General features: G+C 37.0%; 1 protein-coding gene across 8 annotated transcripts in view; it reads left to right on the plus strand.

The window, feature by feature from the left end:
* The window catches only part of LOC132841763 (adhesion G protein-coupled receptor L3-like), a 276,039-nt gene that overhangs the window by 37,405 nt on the left and 218,236 nt on the right, over positions 1 to 20,398 (plus strand). For 7 of the 8 annotated variants that reach the window (XM_060864273.1, XM_060864276.1, XM_060864278.1 and 4 more), the window contains exon 2: positions 3,563 to 3,656. The exons of the other annotated variant lie outside the window; for it this stretch is intronic. The gene's annotated coding sequence lies outside the window, so the exon portion shown is untranslated. The remainder of the gene's footprint in view (positions 1 to 3,562; positions 3,657 to 20,398) is intronic. 8 annotated transcript variants of the gene reach the window in all.

Consider the following 20,398-nt stretch of genomic DNA (forward strand, 5'->3'; position numbering starts at 1 on the left):
AAAGACTTTCTGTCTAATTGAACCAGTCTGGTCGTTATCCCCTGACCTCTCCAATCGACAACGTATTTCTGCCTGTAGAACTTCTTTATAAACTGTAGAGTCTGATGTGTATGAAAATCCAAAGAGATAAGTACTTTCTGATATACTCAAATCATACTCCCTTTAAAGCCACTGAGATTACATTTAATTCCTTGTTGTGATGTTTGATACGTACATTATCTAAATCTTTTGGCTTGATATCTGCATAAATTGCATTCTCGTGATTGGCTGACTGGAAAATTGCATGAAATAAATTTTTTATATTTGTGCCAGATTAGGAATTTTCCTGAAATTGCTATAAAATGCTTTGAAAAAAATCTTAAACATTGTAATATACGTTTGATACTGTTTGATATGTATTAAATCTATTGTTTGTAGAATGGATTTCTCAGAAGGGCAACAATATATCGGCACGCCATTTCACTCACACTTATATTTAACAGCTTCGGCTTTAGTTTATATTACCTGATAAGTGATTAAATAATTCATGACTCCTGGATCACGCCGGTAAACGTCCCTGGATTTCATTTTGAAGCATTTGTATGAACTGGAATACAAAAGATATTTATTTGTATGCAAACAGTCTATCATGTCAGTTCTGAGCTACGAGATTGTCGATCAGGACTCGTATAAATCATAATTTTAATGCTGCTGTTCCAGGAGCTTTGCCTTGTATATTTTAATAAATCTGATTACATGGATATGAGGGGGCGGGAGGGTGGAGCTGTTATTAAATTAGCATGCATGCTGTAGAGATGCAGGAAACAGTGGGTTTTGATGATTGTTCTGGATTGTAAGTCTTTATAGAAATGGACTGACTAGCCCTGTAAATGCTGCACTGATCTCCTGAATAACCTTAGTGTATCAGCGACTCATGTAGCAGAGTATGAGGTAAAATTTTATATAATGAAATTGAGAAAGCTGTGAAAGAAAAGCTTGAGGCTCCAGTGTGACCTCACTATTATAGTCGTTGTGATGACTGAACAGAATTGTGTAACTTACACACTCGTCAAGTGTAGCCCGGGGCTGACTATTGAAAATAAAGTAATATAGAGAGATTAACAGTGAGAAATATAAAGGATTTAGCTGAAAAGCAACCTCGATAAGAATTGTGCTCGGGGCGCTCATTAGTGTCATCATACTTCACAACTTTTAGCCTGAAATTAGCTTATTCAGTATTACCTGCTGGATTATTGTCTTACCTGGGAATGAATCCCAAACTAGCAGCTGCAGTATTCTACTGCTGAACAGAACTACACCACTGCTAAATCACAATGCTAGTGTCCTAAATAATGCTGGAAAAGTAGTCTTATTAGCAAGATAATTTGGTGACAAGCTAGTTAGTTGTTTGTAAAGCCGTTTTAATTTTAATGACAAGATGATTTTCAAAATCTACAAATACAGGTATGATTATTAGCTACAAATTGTACAGCATTTCTACTAGTAAGCTAATTTATATTTCTGTATACTTGTATATACGTATACTTTACATTTAAATTTTACATTAAATTTGACTTTACCTTTGGTATGCTAGCAGGATAAGTGTGAATAAACGGGATTGGACAATTTTTTTATACTTAGATATCTAGGTATTGTAACCTGCATTCATTTTATAACACTAGTAGGCTATTTTTATATACTTAAACATGTAAGCTTGCTCAAGCTTTTGCGTAAGTACATGCAATACTTTTCTTCAAAACTATATTTTAAGTATATTGTACACTATTAGAATATAAGTGACATTAAGTCATTTATGAAACTGACAATTTAGACTATGGTTGAAGATGTTTGTTGTCTGTAAGACATTTCAAGGTGGTTGAAAAGCTGCTGCCTTAAAAATGTGAGGAGACTCAACTTGAAGTTCGTCTTTGTTTCAACTTGTAGTCAAGACAATGAATTACTTGAAGTTTCATCTTTGGAAACGTGAGTTCAATATACAAAACTTGAGATAATTAGAGTTAAAGAGAAGAAATAAGTTTAACCGATATATTATGTTTAGATAATAGATATATGTTTAGATATATTTAACCGATCTATTATGTTTTACATTGTTTTATATATTTTTTAATGTTGTTCTGAAATGATGGCTGCTTCAGAAGCTGCTGTCTGATTGTAAACTGTGTGTGTGTGTGTGTGTGTGTGTGTGTGTGGTGACTCTAGGGTGTCCACCTTCTTGTTGTTTCATGTATTAATGTGCTGCTAAGATCAAATAGCACCAAATCAATTTCACAGTTGGAGGCAATACTGGAAATGTCTTAATGATTGGCACAGACAAGAAAAATCTGGGGTAAAGTGTGTGGTGTACTGTTGTGTGTTTGGTTGATGTGACAAAGATGTTGAAAAAAAATACAGATGTGTGTGTGTGTGTGTGTGTGTGTGTGTGTTTAATTATTAAAGCTTCAGAAGAATTAATTATCATGAAATGGTCCACTTAGTGTGGCAGAGGGTCTTGTTACTCGCACTGTAATTAAATTCAACCTTTTCATCTTCGGGAAACCTTTGTGAAGTGTGTCTGGGAAGGAACAAAATACATTGTGCATTTGGTAAAAAGTCAAAAAGACACCGGATCAGATGTGCGAGTACATCTTTAAAAATGTAAGAAGAGAAATGCATGATGAGATGAGGGAGAGCAGGAGAAGGATAGGACATCAGAATGCTAATGGAGCTAAAACAGGCTGCTTAGCACTGAGCACTAATGCAATTGAGAGCAGAGACTCTTGCAGCTTTACATCTGCCTCTTAAACACTTGTCTGACCGGTGCTCAGCCTCGTACATTTATTATCACTTGCATATATATTCAGGCATGGACGTCATCAAAGGCGTCTTACATATACAGGCCATCTGCCACATCACACATACACACACACATATATATACTCACACACACATAACCACTCACACAATAACACATCATTATAATGGCCATCTCAGTGCGTTATGTGAAGTCTAATGGGGCTTTTCAGGGTAAAAGCTCCACTGAGCAAGCGAAAATCCTCACCATCACCATTATCATTATCATCATCATCATCATCATCATCATCATCATCATCTGGAGTCTTCAGCACTGTCAACACTTATTAATTCCCTCAGTGTATATGTGACAGTGCCAGTAATTTTTCAGTTCGTTTTTTATACTCCGTTACAGATTACGCACAATTTCAAATCATTCGTTTGTCCTTTGAATGTCAAGAGCATGTACTCAAGGCTTGGTTTATGTATCACATTATATTTGAGGTATATGTGGTGTCGAATAATACTTCTTCAACATTGTTTACATCATTTGTAATTAGCAATGAATGAACAAAAAAACCATCACATCAAACATCAGTATGTCAGTTCTCAGGTAATTTTACAGTAAGTTTGTAGGTTTGTGTTGATTTCTTGGGATTTTTATATACCAGAATTTTTGAGGCAAAAAAATATTGGCACCCTTCAAAGAATTTATGTCATTCAAAAAAATAAAAATAAAATGCACCAAGAAATGCACTAATTTGTCTTCATTTTTCTCTGTGTTCTTTTGCAGGGGATTGTAGTAGGAAGTAGACTTTGGTTTGACCTTTGCTCTGACTGTGCTTGGAAGTTTACACACCTGTAGCCCTATAGAAGGACACACACAGGTAAGAAGGAAATTCTGTCATTATGCTTTAGCTCTCATTCATCTCCAACAAAGCTCCACCTCACCGTGTCTCTGTGATGAATTAGCTGTCAGCAGCTGTACATTATTCTGTCTTCACTTTGGTCTCAGAGGTGGTATTGTTCATGTTCATTCATATTTATGAATGCAGGAGTAATTATACATTTTATAGAACAGACAGATGGGAAGCAATGGGATGATATGACAATGTGGTGCTTTTGGCAGTTTTAGACGATAGGTCCTCATCATTATCGTGTGCAGACTTTTGCAGAAGCATGTACCTTCCTTCCCCCCCTTCTTTGCACAGTGAGGCGTTTCTTGCTTGGTAACCACGACGACGTGTGTCTTCGCTTGGTAACCACGTGCAGCGTGTTTTCATTTTTTTCCTTCATTCAAATGGTTTTGGCGCAGCCATGCAAAGGAGCAGCTGCTCTACTCCTGCTCTCTTATTCTGTCTCTTCTCTTTCCCGCATTTGTCATTGTTTTGTCTCTCTTGTGCCCTCATTTAATTTTTCACACCAGAGCAACAGCTGAGTGAATTCAATTACTCAGATCCTTTTTCATTCCTCCTTTCCTCATGTTCCATCTTGAGCCTAAACCCAATAGTTATCAGATGATAAAATGAGCCGTCCATAACAAGCAAATCCTACTAGAACTATGCAGTGATCTAATGATCGTGATTCCGTTGAGGGTGCCATTACTTTCAGTCAGCTAGAAATCAATCAAATATAAACGTCATTTTCAGATCTAAAGATTTTTAAATCTAAATCTTGTTCCAGAAATGCCAGCAGCATTGCTGTGACGATATGGGAGACACCTGGAAAGTCCAATCAGCCTTATATTTGCATGGTGGAAAAGCCATTTCACTGAAGGGGAAAGGGACATGGAAGCTCTACATTAACTTCCAGTTACTTTCACTTTTCACTGACTTTATCTCGGTGACCTTCGACCTCTGAATTTGCAAAACGAGATTTTGTCAACCAGTAGAAAGCAAGAGGGCGTGGCCATGGTCTTTTGTCTATAAAAGCACATGGTGGAAGGTGTTGTTTATCCTCTATACTGTTAGCATGGTCATAGAGGAAGGATTTTTTTGTGGTAAAAATGTTTTTCTTTCCTCACAATCTGCTAGGATTTTCATGTAGCAATGTCGGCGCCTATATTTCTTGACACTAAAGAATCATTATGATCGAAGTACCCATTACTTTGAAAACAATCATTGCAAGCTAGGTAAACTGTTTCCTAACACGTTCACACACGATACTCAACTACAAACTATAACTACTTGTCATGGAGATGAGGAAAAATTAAAGACTTGCTTATCCTAGACGTGAAATTTATCAGCGTTAATTTATTAGTTCTGCATCTGTGGTGAAAACATTTTTAGACAAATCGTCTTGGTAAGTAGCGCAGACTCAAATGTCATCCAGCAGAGCCGAATTATCCATGTGAAATATGAAACCTTTGGCTATAATTAATTACTGATATTTAATATTAAGCAGCTTTATTCAATAACAAGCTAAGTGCTTGTAGGTCGTTCTTCAATAATTAATGGCTGTGCTTAAGTATTATTATATTAATAAATCCTAGGGAAGATTTTGAGATTTTGTATGCCTTTATACGAAAGGCATAGAAAGTTCTAGAATGACTTTCTGGCTTAAAAAGAATTATTGCGTGTTCAGTTTGTCTTTTAGCCTGTAGAGTCTCTGCTGCTTAGAAAGTAAGGCTCAGTCACAAATCAAGCAGCCTATTAGTGATGAAAGGTGTCAAATTAATTTCAGTCTGAGGACTTTATTCAGTCCAAATGCGGTAATGCGGCGTGACGTGGAATTGAGTCCTTCATTCAGTGCACTCCTTGGCTTAATGCGAGCTCGCTTCACGTTAGCATCAGTTGTGGTGATGAAACGAGAGTGTGAGAAAGGCACACACACACACACACACACGCACACACACTCACACACACAGTCTCAGTCGTCACACTCTATGATTTTCTTCTTTTCTACCCACTCGTGTTGTGAGTGAGTGAGGCAGAAGGCCATTGGGAACCAGAAGGCAGATGCAAATCACATGATTTGACTGAAAGCGAGGACCTGAAACTGTTTACCTTTCGGCTCGAGTTAGCGCTTTGTTAAACAAAATGGCTCTTTGATTGCTACTGGAGGTTGCTGCTGTTTTTTTGCTACTGCAATGACTGAGCCATCAAATCTCCTAGAAAACCTTAAAGGCAAGTGGGCACGTTCAAACACATGTTTATTCATGCACTGATTTGCATACTCATTTGCATATCTCTACCACTCTGATCTATAGTGCGTATTTGTTTGTATTTCTGAAGGTGTGTGAAAATGTGCAGCACTAGGTCCTTTGCACATCATGCGCACTCAGCTTCCTCCTACTGTGTGTGTGTGTGTGTCTGTGTCTGTGTCTGTGTGTGTCTCGTCTCTGCTGAGTTGTATGATGCTGTCAGTTTCTCGTTCAGTCTCTCAGAGTCTCAGGCAGTGTTAGTCGGTTCTCTCCGTCCCACACACGCGCACACACACACACACACACACACACACACACACACACACACACACACACACACACACACACACACAGGTCCAGACAGGCTTATCTGTGTCTGAGGTAATACTAGAAAAGGTTTTTCTTTTCTTTTGTTTTCTTTTAACTTTATCTCGCTCTGATAAGCTTTGACTTTAGTGCCATCAGCCAGCTTTTAATTCTAACCTGTGCATCTTAATTGGCCTCATGTTTCACTTTAAAAACTAAAAGCCTTCATAAGCTCCCAGGACAAAAACAAGTATTGTAATTTATTTCCTAATGCTTAATACTTAATGCTAATGCTTCCCTTTGTCTTAATAACAGCACCAATCTCATCAGTTAAGGTTGATCCCAGTGCGTTAAGAGAATTTCTGTTACCTAGAGTTGATTATTTTCCTATAACAGCTCACTCTGATGTATTTTATTCCTATTATATATTGCCACAATTTAAATTTAGGAGTTTTTATATGAACAAATATCCACAAATGAATTTGTCAATTGTTTCACTTCTGTTATAATTAGCCATTTTTTTCTTTCTCTTGAAGCTAAATGTAGCTTGTGACTGGGAAACGGCAAATATCTGTGTTAGAAAATGTATTTTTTATTTATTCTTAGTTTTAGATTATGTGTAGCATGCACCATACAAGTCCCTATGAATTAGCTGTTACTATAGAAATGAGCACAGTCAAATGCATCTAGTGTTATTTTGTTATTTATTTATTTTTACTTTTTTATGTTTTAGAAAAATAATTTATAGTCTTGTTGTATTGGAAGCTTCTTGTGCACATTTTCAAAATTAGCTTTCAACAGATGTGAGAAAATGTGCTTGAAATTAGTAAAAAAAAGTCTACAAATAGCATTAGTAATCTGATATTCGATTTATTATGAAGCTAGATGCATTTTAACATGCATGTTTAAAATATTTACACTACTATCAAAGCTGCTGTAAAAGAACTTTATAGGTAGAGAGAGAGAGAGAGAGAGAGAGAGAGAGAGAGTTTGGTGTGATGCTTTGTCTAACTTTTATAAAGCTTTACAAGGAAAATATTGGTCCCGACCAATCAGAATAGAGAATTCCTGAGCCTATTGCTGTGGTAACGATCAGTAATAATCAACTAAGTAGCATGAGAAATATTAGAGAATTAGAAATACACAGTGTGGCCAGTTTGAGTCAGTAGCTTACAACAAAGCACAACGTGTAGAAATGTGTCAGACTGAAACAGAGGGACTGCTAGCGTACTGTGTGGAACGAGTGTGAATGTGGTATTTCCACTGATGGTGGTTCATGTTACTGATCGGCAGCAGATGGTGAGAAACATCACACAGTGCGGCTGCTTAGATCTCTGATCATTTTACATACTGCTAGTTAAGATGCACCTTAATGGCTGTGGTGTGAATGGAGCTGAAATTATAGAAAGCCTCATTTTTAAACTAAAGGATCCTCTGTATAGAGTGACTTGAGCTCAACCGGTGTAACTGCTGCAGATTATTCGAGTGTGTGTGTGTGTTTTTGTGTGTAATGGTATGTGTAACGCAATCAAGAAAATAGGCATGCATTTGTGTGTGCTCCTCTTAGTTGGTTGTTAAGCAGCGTCTGTTTTTTAGGGCATCGTGTGTTTTTTTTGTATAGCTGTGTGTGTGTGTGTGTGTGTGAGTCCTGCTGTTCTCCTGTCTGCTGTCACAGGAATACCGACAATGACAAGCTGAAAGTCATGTGCACACACACACACACACACATGTATACACACACCCTTAAGCGAGTGTGTACCCATCACAACCGGGCATGTTAATGAAGGTTCATTCAGTACTTACTGTGCATTATACACACTGCTCTTATGTGCATAAGTCAGTGTAAGGACAAATGTGGACACACACACAGACAGACACACATACACAACCCCCACACACACAGAGGAGTAAATTTAATAATGCTAAAGTAGGTGGGCGTTGCAAACTGTCCTTCTTTAACCACTGAGAGATTCAATAATGAAATTGTATGCATTGTGATATATTTTACACAATTATTTAAATAAATAAGTCTGTGTTTATAAGTTAATTCATTCATTTGTTTGTTGGTTGGTTGGTTGGTTGGTTTGTTTATTATACTCCAAATGCCGGCATAGATGTGTGTACGTATTTTTTATCAGGGTCGATTATAAGTGTGGTTGCTTCCTGGTGTCTAAATACAGACACACACACACACACATGCTTCATTATGCACACAATTTCTCTCCCTCAGACCACTGACCTCATCATCTGGTTGGCCACAACTTGTCAGTTAGGCAAATCCTGGCTTTTAAGTACCCTTCTGCCAGCCTAAAGAGCCAACACACCTTCATATAAACCTCTCCATCTTCCTATGTCTTTGTTTTCTCACTTGTTTTCTAATTTCTTCTCTCTCGATTTGTTTCTGTTTCTCTTCCACAAGACACACCCTCCCTCTATTTTGAGCTTGTATACGAATCTAGGAAACTTACCTCATGCATGCGTGAGACATCTGGAGACCACCTGACAGTGACTGACAGCTGTGGCCTGTGGCCAATCAAATCATGTCAAAAGCCTAAGGCAGCCTGGGAATAGTTTGACAGTGGATTCATTGGGTGTGTGCATGTGCGTTTTTTTCTGCATCTTTTGTGTATTCGATGAGATTTGACACACTGAAATCCATCAGCTCACCTCAATTGCTTGTGTTTACTGTTGGGTTGAGAAGAAATACCATTTGTCAAGGACTTCTTCCCACACACACATACACTTCGTAGGTGGACTCCTCAAATACTCCTGCAGTTCTTTGTGGTGAATTCACCTCCCACAGATGCTTACTTTCAAATCTGAAGGTATTACCTGCCAAGGATGTGTATTTCATAAGGAAACACTGCAACACTCTGAAAAAGTCCTGGGAGACAATCCTATTGGCAGTGTAGCTTAGAAGATATTTACGGTAATGAAAAATGCCGTTTATTCAATAAAGACGTAAGTTTCCCAGGTCAAACAAAGAGTCACACCACCAACAGTACTTAATGTACTTAATAGCCAAACATTTGTGGACACATATGTTTTTTCCCTGAAGTGTTGCCACATAGTTGGAAGCAACCAAGTGTATGATTTTCATTGGAACCAAATTTGTCCTATTATGACAATGCAACTGTGCACAAAGCATGATCCATGAGGAAATAGTTTGCGAATCTTGGCATAGAAGATCTAGACTGTCCTGCACAGAGATTTGTCCTTAACTCCACTTGGCTTTAGTGTACAGTATCAATAGGATGTGTGCCTGAATGAATATAAACTTAAAAAACAAAAAAACAAACAAAAAAGATTGCCTGACAAGCCTGTGACCATGTGGTATCCTGCGTTCATCCTAGGATAATGAATTATAACCTAATCTGGTGATGAGGATGGGTTCCCATTGAGTTTCTTTTCTCCCAAGCTTTCTTCCTCAGGGCATTTCCTTGCTGCAGTTACCTTAGGTTTGAATCAATATATGTACTTTTATTGTTAAAGAAAAGTACAATATTACTTAAGGGATATGAGGTTAAGTTTGTGGTTCATGTCTACACAGAACTGTAAGGTTCCAAAACATTGTGTGACTCCTGAGTATGACTGGGACACGTTGAGTGGTCTGTAAAATCAGTGGTGTTGCAGGATTATTTGGAACAGCAGTTGAAACACTGAAATAGAAAACACAAACTCTATCTGTTAGAATGGCCAGTCTTTTGAGTGTAGAGTGGATAAAATTGGCAGGAACTCTCTGAAAACACTTGTGGCATCCTTACCTGAAAGGATCAGCAGTGCTATTAAGGAGAGAGGAAGTGTTACCAAGTATTGAGGGAAGAAATGACACAAAAGACCAGCATTTTGTCTTTTAGACTGGCGGTTAAAAAATAGAGTCCAAAAAATCTGTATAAATAAGTTAGTCATTGGAGTAGATATCTTGTAACTGGTATGTACAGCGAGATAGACTAAGGCTTGATGATGGTAATGCTGGTCGTAAAACCAGAGAGTAGTTCGAATCCGAAATCCCTAAATGGTTAAAGATACCAGTGATCCTGACCCCTTCTGCTCTATGGAGATGCATGATTTATTATTAATTCCCTACTTATAAAGTTCTCATTAATTGGAAACCCCTCTCTGTTACTGAGGATGGTTCCACATGGACAGCCTAGACATACATAAGACCACAGTTTTAGCTGTCACTCAGAAACCACGAAGATGGGTTTGGACTGCAATTGATACACTCAGTTTTCCTATAAAGGCTTTTGACGACTACAGTTGATAGACTTCATGTTTTTCACCATATACTACACAGTTATAGAAGGGAAATAGTTGATATCTGGTGTCAAACTATCTGGTGCCACACACAGGTGAGGATGAGGATCATTTCTGAGTGCGGTTCCTGTTATGAGTCTGTCTGAATTGATATACAAGAATCCAGGATACCAATACACAATGTCTATAATAATAAACTTAACTTTAGGATAGAAAGAGAATAATGAAAAATCATACAAAGAAATTTATAAAGCATGCAAAAGGCAGTGAACTAGGATTGGAGGTCAAAACGAAACCAGAAAAATAACAAAAGGTGAACTAGGATCCGAACGTGACACAAACTGAGAAGAAGATTTGTAGCTTTCACCTTATATAAAATTAAATATGATGACTTTCACATGCTATACAGTGACATTTATGACCAAATTGCTAGATCTAGCTTGTTCCTCTGAAGCTTTGATACGCTTTATTTATTAATAGGTCTTGTCAGGTCAGGTCCACAGCTTCCAATGAAGCTTAAGATCTATCAGTTGATGCACAAGTCAATGCCTTTAAACAGTCTAAACAAAAAATAGCTGAAGATTTTGCCTGCCCGACGTACACTCACCATAATCTATTCTGAGAGGTTAAGACTGATAGAGTTTGGCTGCAGCCTTTGGCATAGAATGGAAACCTACAGTACAGGACTAAAGCAAAAACAGTGACAGAATCTGATAGGCCTGGCTTTTTTCCTCTAACACCTCTACTAAAAAGGAGACTGGCTCTTTTTTATTAAAAAGTAACATTTCCTGTAATATAGCTGTCATGTTAAACATAGTTCATATTTCAATAAGTGAACTGTCTGTAAGGCTGATATCTCTGCTGACATGTGGCGAAATGCAGGTATAGAGACATGAAGGCAGCTGTTTCTTTCTGTTTTGGACAGAACTGATACTGTATATCAGAGTTGATACAGAGCAGAACTTCGGATGGTCTACTTCTCAGCCACAATTGAAATTGCTGCGAGAGTGTTTTTAAGGTGCTTTGGAAGGATGACAGTTCTAGCATGCTCCTTAGGGAACTCATGGAGTTTGGGGGAAGGTGGCGGGGCTTCCAGGCCTTATTATTGGTCACTGTTGGTTCAAATAATTTCTAGATTCATATATTTGGCTTGTCATTTTTTTTTCTTTTGAAAAGAATAAGACTCCTCTGTCTTGTATATTTTAATGATAACTTTTAGTAGCTTCCTCCTAAGCATGTTAAACTGCAGAGCTCCTACGCAAAATGTGTAAAGGCTAGCAGGTCTGGTAATACAATATAATCAGAGTAAATGTCACAGGATATTGTGGTGGTGTAAAATTGTGTAATGATTATTAAATTGTTATATTGCATCATGAGCCTAGAGTATATATACATGTAGAGGCCTTAGTGTGCACACATACACATACACATACAAACAAATAGATTTACTAGCATGACTTACAGCTTACTTTGTAAAATTCCCAGAAAAAGATTTAGCCAAGGAAAAAAAGGAACTTTCTACAAACTTCCAACAGTCACTTTTTTTTTTGGTGAGTTGCTGTGCTGATTGGTGAGATATAAAAAAAGATTTCGATGTTACTATATTCACAGTCTCTGGTGTGAAATCGGCAGGAGATCTCATGTTTTGTGTGAAACAGTAGATTTATTCAGCGAGTACGCCATCTTTCAGTTTACTCACTGAAATGATGAGGAAGCTCTCATTAACTTTGTCTTTGCATGTGTGTATGTCTGCGTGCGTGTGCATCCACTGGATGCTTCAGTGTTTTAGTCTCATTTTTTATTGCTCTTTTAAACCCTCCACGGATACTCCCTCCCTCTCTTCTTCCTCTGGTTATTTAGTGGCCAGGCGCAATAAAACACACAATTTATAGCTTACTTTTTAATTAGAAATAATGTCTTGTAGGTCCTCAGTGATCTATGGCTTAATCAATATATAGAGCATAGTGAAGGCATGACGGAAAGAGTATTGACACGCAGCAGGTAGCTAACTTAACACACTCTGTCTCTAGCAATCGGGAAGGTTTATATCGGCTGGGAGACGGACTTGCTAGCATTTCATTTATCTTGAAAGTCATTCAAATGCTGTTTTGCTTTTTTTTTTTGCTCATCTGTCATTTGTCATCTGTCGTTGTGTGTGTGTTTGTGTGTACCTTTGTGTGTGTGTGTGTACGCATCACAGGTTATATTCATAGTCAATACACATATTTAGATTTTCTTAATCAGTCTCATCCTGATCTGATATAAAATTACCTCAGCAGCTCTTCATTAAAAGAGACGATATGCTACGGACCTCTAATTAGCATTAATCTGTACGTGTGTCAGGAAAAAAATGGCCCTGATTGATGAATTATGGGACGTGCAAGCCGCTAGAAGGGAGTGGAAGCGGAACAGGCTGTGCAACCGTGATAAGAGTGAAGGGTAATAATTGGTGGCTGATAGGGCTTTGTGGATGACCTCGTTCAGACCTGCTACTGATAACATGCGTTCAGTTCCAATCAATGGCTTAAGCTCACTCACAGACATGCCATACGTTCTGAACAACAAGAGGACAGATTTGACATTTCTTTGCAAATGTTCAGAACTTTCTATCTAACTTTTTTCTTTTGTAAACTTCTTTACAATGTATATATACATCTTGTTACTTTTTTTAACCTGCTAAACCCTAACCCTAAACCTTATAGTTACTTTTAATGATGGATGGGTTATGGGTTATGGATAGGACATCCATAAGGCAAGTAACTTTACATGCACTTGGAATGCACTTTACAAACACACAAAATTGCTGTATGATTATAAAACATACAAAATACACCATGCATTGCCAGCATCTATTCTACATCTAATGACTGCTATAAAACACCTTCAAGAGTTGTTGTTTTTTCATCGAAAAAAGAACTAACCAAGAAATCAGAAAACTGGAGACTTCTTCAAAAAATAATAAAGCATCTTATTACTTTACGCTATTACTATACACTTAAAAGACTTTTCTATAAGCCTACAGTATGTGTACAATAAATAATTACTATAGTAACAATAACATATTAGAATGAGTACAATGACATAAATATTATCCGAGCTGATGAAACTTCTGACTTCAACACTTTCTGACCAATCAGAATTAAGCACAGAATCAGTAGAAATTTGGTATAAAATTTTAAATATAATGGCAGAAATGGCTCCATGTTTTTCTGCCAACACACAGAGTTAGTTCATTTACCGCACTAGTTAAGAGTTAGTTTAGCATGCAGTGCTAATCAAGTGGAATTTTGCACTGTAAAATATGACAAGATATTTATTTGATAGCCACCAAATTGGTCAAAATATACAATAACATACTTTGGTTCTTACTAGCATTAAATATTATATTAACTACCTAATTACTCTGCAAAAGAACACCTAGTCAAATGGCTCTAACGTTTCACTTTATAAGTTTAAGATAATATTATCCCATTATTATCAAACCTATTTCTTGACATATTTCTGACTGTTTACTTTAAAATTTCTTGTTTTATTGGCAAATTATTTTGTGAAATTTTTATTGTTTTAAAAAAATTATCTGCAGGATTAAAAATATAAAAATATTTTACAAATTTGGTTTATTGTAATCTTATAATAGAAAATAGTGGACTCATTTGTCAGGATTTAAGATATTTTTACTTGCTAACATTGAATTTTTTCCATGGTAAGTAGTTAAGAATCTTATATTATAGCTAGGTGAATATTTTTGGGGGATTATTTAGTGCAACATTAGACTCATATTTAAATACCTCAGAGGTGTCTATAATGTTAAAAAATCTTTATGTTGTGTTATGATACAAAAAAATCTCTAGTATTTAATGATAAAAAGCATATGAAAATCCTGTGTCTATGATCAGGGCTTAAGAATAGAAATACTGTAGTGGCTAAAGAATAGACACAATAAAGAGTTTATGCTTTAAGAGCGTCTTAGGTTTTAAGAAAGAAGTGACTGATTAATCCAATTATAGCACTTTGTTTAATGGCATGTTTTTGTACATAAATGTTCAGTGTTGTTTCATCTCAGGAATCTGAAAGTGGTCCAGCCCGAGCTGATTTGTCATGCAGCGGATTCACGTGTGGACTTAACGCCTTCCTGTAGACACAACATTTTATGGCAAGGGAGACATTTGTGCTTATGGAATACAAAGGGAGGACTGAAAAATAATTCACAGCGCTAGTGAGTCAGAAAACAAGTGTGGGGTGGGTTGGATGCCTGTGCACTGAGAACACACATACACACACGCTTACACACACATGCTTACCGAGCGAGGAGGAGAGCGGCCATTGTCTGAGCTGTTGATTTAATGTGGGAATGATATGGGCAGAATGCAGAAAATAGATTAGCCATTATACTGTAACTGCCACAAGGTGCCTGTTTATAATAACTTTACTGATCACCATCTCACACACACACCCACACACACACACACATCATATGTGATTGAAAAATACCCTCCTTGACCCTGGACTGTAATCTCAGCTTCAATTACTTACAAAGCCTTGAGTATTGATTGTTTTAACAGCCTGCATAATATGTTTGTGTATGTGGTGTGTGAGGGCATGTAATTTTATCTTGGTGGCGACCAAATTGAACAAATATGCAAACAATTTGAAGCATAACATTTATAGAATCATTAGTAAATATGTCAGGTCTTACAAGTAAGGTAAGGAAGGTGAGGAAGGTCCTCACAAGGATAATAAAACATGTGTGTGTGTGTGTGTGTGTGTATGTGTGTGTGTGTGTGTGTGTGTGTGCATGAGTGTTGTGTATGTTGGAGACACAAAAGCAAAACTATTGCCTGAACCGTGACACAGAAATGTGTTTTTCTTTAATTGAAATTGAATTATATTTTTTGTATTGGGGTTGAAAGTTAATAGCCTTTGACTTCCTTCTACTGTCTAAATGATATTAATTATTTGTGACTAAAAACATGGCACATCTATAGGTTATATAGATATTCATCTCACAGTAACCCCAGTTTGTGCCCTGTGTCTTTCCTACTAACTGTGAGCTGAGAAGAGCACAAAGAGGTCCTAAAAAAATGTTGATCCCCATTAGACATCAGATGAATTAGTGGAAAAAGGTGAACTGCTATTGCTTTGTAAATGCATACACTTAAGTGATGACAATAGTAGTGTAGTAAACATGATCATATCCTGACTAGTGTTTCTGGAGGTCTTTGGTAAATAATATACATAGCTAGTCCCTCTGTAGTCAAAATAAATTGTCAGGTCAACAAAACACAGAAAAAACAACCTTCAGTAGCTGATCTAAATTCAAAGAGTGAGGGCAAGAGTATCTGGTACATACAATATACTGATGAGTTTAGTGTCTGGGAATGCATTACAAGGTGAATGTTTAACTGCCCTCTACAACAGGTCAAAACTTCTGAAACATTCAAGACCATGTGCAGAACCTAATACAAAAGCCAAATTAACTTTTAGCTGAACTGAAAGAACATGCCTTTTTAAGTTCATATGAAAAACACCGTCGTCAACAAAGAGGTAAAAACGTTTTTTTTTTCCGTAAGTGGCATTATTTGTAATTTCTCTGTTAAAGCTACATAATTAATTGTATTTTAATCTTGACCAATATTGTCATATTCAGTTAAAGATTGTAAAAAGATTGCAGTATGGTTGAGCTACCTAATTGGCTAATAATGCTATTCAGGTACATTATCATAACCTCACAACCTGGATGTCTTGTGGTTACTTTTTTTGGCAGAAGTCTTGATCTGTTTATATTTAACATTTGATTGATCCATTCCATTTATTCTAATTTTAATTATACAGCAAAAAACATTCAAACACCTGGTTAAATTTCTATGTCTTACATGTACTATTCTTATTGTAATTCAAATACTTAATTATCTAAAAAAAAAAATAATCTAACAATAATCTAAAAAATGCACATGATTAGCTTGCCAACATTTGGTATATATTTGATATATTTTAGCCTAATTAACTTGGCTAAACATCAGTGCTTTCACTAGCTTTGTGGCCTAGATAATAAATTGTTCAGTGAGAAAAATAATCATGATAATCATTTAAGCCAAAGTGAGTCAAGCCTGTATAAAATGATTACTGCACACCGTGTTTGAGAAGAGAGTCACTTCCCTTCAACACCAGCAACATGAATTTGGTCGACGTAATCCGTTAGCAAAAAATTTGGAATTTTTCATTTTGATAGTGCAGCATCTGGACCACACACTGAACTCTTTCATCTATGTCATGCGCATAGGTCATGCTGAAATAGATAGGACAGAGTCTGTTTTTAGGCAGTGCTTCTTTTGAGGAATAATGAACCCTTTCCCTGCTTTCTTTGCCTTTTTCAGGTATGCCTAGTTCCTAGAGAACACTGCAGTATGCTGATAAAAATTCTTTCTTTAATACTGGACTGAGCTCAGCTCTTTTTAGGTTTACACAGGTTAATAAAGCAGAACTAGCATGAAGGAGCTCCAGACAGAAAAGTCCTACAGAAGGTCCTACCAGACCTTTAAGTATTTCAGTACTTGGAATTCTTTATATAGGTCAAGTGAACATCTAATGACAGTCAAAACAACATAGAACTATTCGAAATATAAACATTTACCTCAGGTGAAGAAAAAGTCTTGAACGATTGAAATTGTCTCCATTGCTCATTCAATTTCCACGTTTCTGTCATATTTAAGCATTAACATTGCATTAAAGTCTTTAAAGAAATTCCTTCTAAAAATGTGAATAATACAAGAGTGGTATGTTGTAGTAACATTGCAATGAACATTTGGTGCTTAAATAATAACACATATAATAACTCCAAGCTCAGATGGGTATGGCTAAATGGCTCTATAATGATGTTATCATTTTACTACAACTTCCTACTTTTGTGGTATTTACAATCTAGATGAATTTTTTTTTTCAAATTTGAGTTGTAACACAATATGGAAGAAAATATAATTAGCGGTCAATGATAATTGTAATAATAGCTCAGTTTTAGCTGTAAAGAGTACTTTCTCAGTGATTGTTTCTTCATATCTGAGGGAAAATTTGATATACACAATAGTTCTGTGTTACTTTTACTGTCACTAAATCTTTACAGTACCCGTATAAAGGATTTTAATACTTTTATTAGCTATCTTATGTCTTTGTTGTCTATGTTTCCCAGTATAATTTAAAAATAATATAGATTTTTTTTGTCCACCATGCTAACATTTGTAAAGCTTTTATCCTAATCTAGAATTGATGACATCTCTGCTGTTTAGTAAAATGCCTGAGTTAGTTATATCCATTTCTCAATCTTGGCCTGAGAGCCCCACTTTCAGCTGTGTTTGCATTACTTTGTGAGGCTACAGGTGTGTTTAGGTACGTGTGTGTGTTTAAGACCACAGGTGTGTGTGGAGTGTTGCAATAGCTAAGCTTCCATGTCTCTTTTCTGCGAACACAGACACACAGTCACCAATGCGCTTTTGTGTGCATGAGGCGTGTCAACAAAATAGGCCTAATCCCTAATGCCTGGAACGCAAAGGCTCACTGTGTGCGCACACACACAACACCCACCCACCCACCCACCCACCCACACAAACACACAATCACACACACACATGTGTGAACACACACACAGTGTCCAAATTCAGTCATTCACAGCTGGGTTGTAAAACCCCAAAAAACTCAACAGACGCAGAAGTGGCTCTCTTGTTAGATTAGCACTATCAAGTGTGTGGGTGTGTTTCCGTGTATAACCTTGAAGAGTAAATCTACTGTACAATAACAGACCAAGGCCTTTACCCTGCAGTGAAAGCTTCCTGTGTTATTGCTCATGATGAGGCGTGTTGCAGGACCATGAGGTGTTAGGACCACGTGTTAGCGGGGGAGATTTTGGCGCTGTTAATAAATTGTAAAATAAAGCATAGGGGATGTGACCTTTAGTCTTCTGGTTCAGTAGTGCAGTCTGTGTGGGTGCTGTTGTGTTACTGGCATCTGAGACTTGCAGTTGGTATATGCTGTTTCTTTTTTCTTTGTGAGCGTGTATCTCGTTATGAGAGAGAAAGACAATGTTCGTTGTACTAGGTCTGAACTGTGACCCAGAATGTATGGTACCATAAGGCCACTGGTTTGAGCAGGAGATACGATTCTGCAGCTGTACAGAGCTAAAGACACACACAGAGAGAGAGAGAGAGAGAGAGAGAGAGAGAGAGAGAGAGAGAGAGAGAGAGAGAGAGTGAGAGAAAGGTGGATGACATTAAAAAGACTAGGCTATGGCTTGGATTCTGAAAGCATTTTTGTGTGTGTCTACAGATAAATGAAATATTAATGTCCCAAATACTCTATTATATAACAAAACTAAGAGTAGGCACTGTCATCGAATTAAAATATTTTTAAAGATTGGAAAATGGTAAAAGAAAAAAGAAGCACGGATGCAGCAGCCGATACTGTCGCTGGTGATATTAACTAGCAAGACAAAGATTATCCATGTGAGTTTGCAGAAGCTTTTAAAGCAGGGGTCATCTGCTGGCTGAATTTCAACAAAAAATATTGGCTGTACTTCAGTGACTCCAGCTACTGTGAGGATATTCAGAAGTCTAATATAGGTCTTGTTTCAGAACAGTAGATTGGATTGGAAAGATGGCGACTCCTATTTCTCCTATAGCCTTTTTCACGCCAGACAAAAAAAAAAAGCATTTCCAATATACTTTCGTGTGTGTGTGTGTGTGTGTGTGTCTCTCTGGGTGTGCACATGATTTCTAAGTATTTTTTATTAAATTACGATCTGCACTATATCCTATCCTGAGACTTTGCTCACTCATCGATTTGATTTCATATTTTAAGCAGAATCAGAAATATAATGTTTTTTTTTTTTCTTTTTATTTAGACTTCGCTTCCTTTTAATAACTCCCAAGGTGCTCATTAGACCCCGATCCACACATCGGTCTTTGTAGGGAACTCCTGGTTGTCACTAAGGTGGTCATAACAACAATATAGCAAAGACAAATCTATAAAGAAGACAACCAAAGTTACACTTAGGCATAAATGTGACCAGTGTTTACTGTGAGTATTTACATGGAAGCAAATGTAACATTATGCAACATAGCAACAGTTGCTAAACCATCAGTATTTCTAGGCAAAATTACCACTTTTGACTAGCATCATGGACTCAGTGTTATCTGTTCATTAATCACACTTTTGTATAGTAGGTTCAGAACCTCCATAAGGTTCATGTTTATAAAACTATGGACATACATCAGTCTACTCTGCTACTCTGTTCTGGATTTACTTCATGTGGTTCAGTACAGAGAAAAGTCCACATCAGGAAGCCAAGCCACCAGTTGACGACCCCTGCAGTAGGCGATGCTTCTGTTTGTCACTAGGCATTTAGTCTTAATCCTATTTAAGTCACAGTGGACCTGTCGTAGACACTTTGGATCAGTTTCCACTCTGTGTGATGGTGTGAAGCTGAGATCGGGTTTGTTCCTTTGTTGTGGACAGGAAGAGGAACGCCCAGTGACAGAGATACCAGGAACAGTGTTCAGCTCTGAGATAAACCATATCAGACAAAAAAAAAAAAAACAAACAAAAAAAAAACCCTGCCATCTGTTTGTGATATTCAGCTTTGAGCACCTCAGGTGAAACAGATATTATCCTTGCTTGCAGAGTCAGCTATTATAATTCATTAAAGCTTAACATGGTCTGAGCCTATAGGTACTTGTTGCCATTAAAGAATCTCAGTGTGTAATTAATGGCAAACCAACTGGTTAATTTGTAGTGAGGTTCAATAAGCAGGAACAAAAGAGAGTGGCAGAATAGAAGGAGGATGTGTAGAATGGACAGAGAGAGAAAGAGAGAGGGAATGAGGCTGTAATTAGTTTTTAATGGTTAATTAATGTCAACAATCTCCTATAAGAGCCAGAT

The sequence above is a fragment of the Tachysurus vachellii genome, chromosome 2 (genome assembly GCF_030014155.1).
Source record: "Tachysurus vachellii isolate PV-2020 chromosome 2, HZAU_Pvac_v1, whole genome shotgun sequence".
Lineage (NCBI taxonomy): Eukaryota > Metazoa > Chordata > Actinopteri > Siluriformes > Bagridae > Tachysurus > Tachysurus vachellii.